Genomic DNA, 5,751 nt, shown 5'->3' on the forward strand with positions numbered 1-5,751 from the left:
TGAACTATGGACTACTTAGGACAGCATTTATTCTTAGAAATTGCTTCTGCTTCCTGTCCTGAGGCCTGAGGTGGAGGCTTTGCTGGGCTTCTCCTGAAAGATTTTCCCATACAGAGACAAATAACTTTTCATGGTCTAGATTAACTTACTGTGTTTTTGTTCTGGCCTCATGTAATAGCTTAGCAAGAATGACAGTGCTTCAGTGTGCCGGATTAGAGGAGTTACTGAATAAATCACACAGCACACTGTATTGCACTTGCTGATTCATACTTGTGTGTGTGGAACAATATAAACACAGCTCAGTAGAGAATTCCTCATGGGAGTTATTCCCCACTTCTGTCCCTTACTGCCATGAAGTGAGCACATTTGATACACCGTACACTTTCATTGTGAAATTTCTTCCTTGAGCCCAGCTGATCTTCAAGTGAAATATTTGAAATCATTAGAAAAATTTAAATTCTCTCATATTATTCATGTATTTATTTCTTGCCTCAACCAGAATGCTGGCCAATATATACCCATGTATATTTTAAATGCTTTTCTGTATTATAAAATTTGATAAGTTGATGTTCCTTCACAAAATTAAATTCTACTTTCACTCACAGATGGCTTAAAATTGTCTTTCCCCTTTGTACATTCAAATGTGATGAAAATGAGGATTCTTCAAATATAGGAGGCACACAATGTATTTAATGAAGGCTCCCAAAGAAATTATTATTTGTTGTATTATTGCTTACAGAAATCTAATAAACATGAAGTTTTATAAAGCACAAAATTGATTCATTAATGTTTATTTTACATTTTTAAAACACACTGAATATTCATTCTGACAAGTTTTGTAAGTTATTTATTTGCAGCTTGCTCTTATTGCAGCAAAGAATATGTTGTGAGATATTGAATATCAATCATCAAATTGATTTATATAATTGGCTTGATTTATATGATGAAAATGGTTGTGGATGTGACTTTGAACAAACAGTTCATCTCTATAACCTTTTGGGAGAAATCTCAGGTATGTTTAGATAAAAAGCGCGAGATCCTGCATCAATCTCCACAGTGTACACTTAGGAAAAGCAAGGGTCACAAGACAGGAAAAATGCTCCAAACAGTAGTTTCAGTAATTGCATCTGGACCTTGTGCCTTGGTAACCTGAGAAGAATGTAGAGGAAAGTCAAGCTCTCTGTCACATCATCCCATGCCATGTATGGGACCTGCTGTATTTTTAGGAAGCTGCTGAGAGATGAAGCCACCTGGGTGGAAGAAATTTTCTAAACATTAAGACTAGAAAGTGACCCTGAAAATTTAACTCCAAGTTAAAGTTTTTTTGGCCTAAATAACTTCATTCAAAACTGCATTAAATATTACAAGAGACCTCGCACAATTCTTCCTAATGTTTTCTTAGTTAAATAATTAAAATCACAGTTTGTATTCAGTACATAAGATGTATTGAATGTGTTATTTGGAAAGTTAATTAATTTATTCCACACATCCATATTTGATATTTCTAGGTAATCACACTATCCTATATTAATATGCAACATTTTTCATAAATAATTATGTCAGTATTCTGAAACATTTGCCTTGTAGTTTGTTTTGTATTTCAGAGTGGACGTATATTTTTAAAAGTGTTTCTAAATAAAAGCTCTCTAATATTTCTTCCAATGGCTTATAAAGTAGGTAACTTTTCTTGGTGAGAACCTTCATGTGATGGTGAGCAAGTGTTCATTTTGAACTTTGCTTTATACATGACACCGAGCATCTGGTCCAGTGTGCATGCTCACATTTCCATACATGCTGCTGTTTGAGTCAAGGGATGATCGTTATTTTGCAAGAAATCATTTCCTCAGGTTAATGATTTGATAGTCCTCAAAACTATTTAACCACCTATCAGCTATTAAGCGGTTATCTATTCCACATATTCTTGTGTAAACTAAGCATTGTACTTAGAATAATGGTCCTTAGTGATGACTGGAGATCTAGAAGTTCTTGCAAGTGAAGTTTTCCACTATTGTTTAAAGAGAAATTATGAATGGAAGTTTTGCAACATTCATTACAGATAGAAATTTTCCAGTCATATTTTCTACTGTGTCTTAATATGATATATATGATTGAAGTATTCTATAAATTTTAGATTCTAGACTGAAATATCTGAAGCCTTGTTTGTCAGACAAATATCTGAGATGTTGCATCATGGCATGACATATATAATTACTTTCCCTTAGTCCTTAATTATATTGATTGAGGAGCAAGTCAACTGAAAAATTTTCCACATCATTAACTAAGGCTGTGTGTTTGTTCAGCTTCAGATTTTGGGAATAACACTGAGGTAGATTTCTTTTTCATTTTATTTATATTTTCATACAACAGGGGAGACTGTGTGCTGCCAGCATTCATTGTTCTCTTTTCTGAGCAGTCTGTCACAACAAAGGTCCGAATGTTGGTAGAATCTTTTTTCATGCAGGAGAGATTTATCTCTATAGTGAGTTTATCTCCATTGTAAGATTTTTCCATCAGGTATAAGATAATATTGGCCTAAGGCTTTTCCACTCAGGTCACATTTATGTATTTTCTTTGGTATGTGAACTGTTTCATCATTGTTATGAGTAGATGACTGTTTCCCACACATATGTTCTCAGTACGGTTACTGTCCTGTGAGTTTTCTCATATACCCACTAAGGTTAGATGAATAAATGAAGACTTTTCTAATTAGAGGACCTATGATTGGTTTGTCCTCTGGGTTCTCTAATGAGTATTAAGTCTATACCATTGATTGAAGTCTTTCCCACAAATAGGCTACTCACATATTTTCTCTCAAATGTGAGTTCTCTACGGGAGGCTAAATAACATAATTTCCTGCAGGATTTCCAACACAGAGAATGTTCATGATTTCTCTCTAGAGTGTGTTTTCTCATGTATCCTAAGGCTAGATAATTGAGTGAAGGCTTTCTCACACAGTTGATATTTATATGGTTTCTCTCCAGTGTGTGTTCTCTAATGTTTACTAAGGCAACTGATTGAGTGAAAGCTTTTCCATACAGAAGACATGCATATGGTTTCTCTCCTGTGTGTGTTCTTTTATGCTGTTTAAGGTTAGACAAAGCAAAGAAGGATTTCCCACATAGACAATATTCATATGGTTTCTCTCCTGTTTTTGTTATTTTATGCTGTGCAAAGTTGGATGGATCAGAGAAGGCTTTAACACACAGTTAACATTCATATAGTTTCTCTCCTGTGTTTATTTTCTTATGTTTTTTAAGACAACACGATTTGAGTGAAGGCTTTCCGACACAGATGGCATTCATACGGTTTCTCTCCTGTGTGTGTTCTTTTATGCGGTTTAAGGTTAAATGATCCAATGAAGGCTTTCCCACACAGATGATATTAATATGGGTTCTCTCCTGTGTGTGCTCTCTTATGTCAACTCAAGTGATTTGATTGTGTGAAAGCTTTCCCACACAAATGACATCTATAGGGTTTCTCTCCCAAGTGTGTTCAATTAAACCTTCTGAATTTATATGAATGAGTGAAAATTTTCCAACACTGCTGGCATTCATACTGTTTCTCATGTGTCTGTGTTCTCCCAAGCTGATAAAGCTTAAGAGATTGACTGAAAGTTTTTCTGCACATCCAGCCTCCATGTGGCTTTTCTATTACATTAGTTTTAGTGTGACCTCTAAGTCCATCATAGCTTGTAAAGCCTTTACCAGCTTGATGACATTTGTATGAATGTATTCCAGATTCAGTCATTTTGTTTCTCCTATGTGGGGATTCATTGTTGTAGGTTTTGCAATAAAGATGACTTTCACATGTTTTTTTCTGAATATTTTTCTATTCCTGTAGTATAAGTTTTAAAGTTTTAGTGTCTTTGCCACATAAATTTCATAAGAATATTTGTTACATAGTATGTATAGGTAATGATTCATGAGACCAGAACTTGGAGTAGATTCTTTCTCAAATAGATAAAAATCATATCACCACTCTGCACTTTGAATCATACCACATTTTCTAAGTTGTGACCAGCTTTTAATATATTTCTCATTAAATAGTTATATGATTATGCCATGATAAATTTTTGTTTTCTGTGTCCACGTATGAAAACTGACTATGAGGTTATTCTTACAGTATGGTTATGCAATGTTTATTTGCAGTGAGAATTAAGAAGTGAGGAGTCAAGGCCAAGCAGTGATTAAAATCTTCCATTACACCAATTGAGAGGACTCTTTTTTGTACCAGGGATCAAACTCTGGACACCTTGCACTTATAAGGCAGGCAGGGGCACCACTGAGCTAAACCCCTGGCCCTGAAGGACTTTTTGACAAAAGTCTATCTTTTGGAAGAAAATTACTTGTTGTTCATAATATTCCAGGTATATTTCTTTTTTTATTTATATATATATTTAATGGTACATTTTAGGTGAAAAATACATTTACATTTATCATTGGGTGCTTGTACCTGTACATGATGTATCTTAGTTCTTATTTTTTCTCCCATTTCCTGGGCACCCTTCACCCCCTCCACCCTTCCCTATTTACAAAGAGTTTGATTCCAGTTTTTATTCTTTCTCATAATTTTTCCTTTCCCTTCTTCCCGTTCCCCTTCCCCTCCCAACAGCCCCAAACCCTTGGATCTTTTCTTATTTAAAATTATCAATTATTCCTTTTAACCATTTTCATCCTTATTTACACTTTCAATTTCTCACACTAGAGAAAATTTTCAGTATTTACACGTGTGTCCTATTTCTTTCACTTAAGAGGATGGCCTCAATATGCATCCATTTAGCTATAAATGTCTCTAGTTTCTCATTCTTTATGGCTGAGTAGTACTCCATTTTAGAAAAAAACCCCACACATCTTCTTTATCCAGTTTCCAGTCGATGGGCCCTTGGGCTGTTTCCAAGCTTTAGCTATTACAAACAGTGCTGCTATAAACATAGGAGCACATATATTGCTGTGGTATGATACTTTTAAATCTTTGGGGAAGATGCCGAGCAGAGGAATAGCTGGGTCAAATGGAAACTGTAGTCCTAGTTCTTTGAGGTATCTCCATACTGACTTCCACAGTGGTTGCACCAATCTGCATTCCCACCAACAATGGAGAAGGGTTTCTTTCTCTCCACAACCCCACCAGCATTTGTTATGGGTGGATTTCTTGATAGCAGCCATTCTTTGTGGGGTGAGGTGGTATCACAGTGTTTTCATCTGCATCTCTCGAATGACCAGTGATGTTGAACATTTTTTCATAGGTTTGTTTTCTGCTTTTACTCCTTCATCTGAGAAATGTCTGTTCATTTCAGATACCCATTTTTGAACTGCATCTTTGAATTTGCGGGGGTCTGATTTTCTCAGTTCTTTATATATTTGAGATAGTAGCACTTTGTCTGAAATAGAGCTGCTAAATATTTTTTTCCCACATTGTAGGTTGTCTGTTAGCTCTGTTGGTGGTTTCTCTTCCAGTGCAGAAGCTTTTTAATAAGATGAAATCCCAGTTGTTGGTTCTTTCTGCTGGTCCGTGTGCTACTGAGGTTCTGTTCATAAAGTCTTTTCCTTTGCCAATATCTTCAAGAGATCTACCTAACTTATCTTCCAGCAAGTTTAGTGTTTCTGTCTTAATATTTAGATCTTTAATCCACTTAGATCTTAGTTTAGTGCCTGGTGGTAGATATGGGTCTAGTTTCAATCTTTGGCAGGTTGAAATCCAGTTTTTCCAACACCATTTATTAAATAGGCTATCTTTCCTCCAATGAGGGTGGTT

The sequence above is a fragment of the Heterocephalus glaber genome, unplaced genomic scaffold (genome assembly GCF_053883595.1).
Source record: "Heterocephalus glaber isolate CG9 unplaced genomic scaffold, H.glaber_assembly_v1.0 deba00001460, whole genome shotgun sequence".
In the NCBI taxonomy this organism is placed as follows: domain Eukaryota; kingdom Metazoa; phylum Chordata; class Mammalia; order Rodentia; family Bathyergidae; genus Heterocephalus; species Heterocephalus glaber.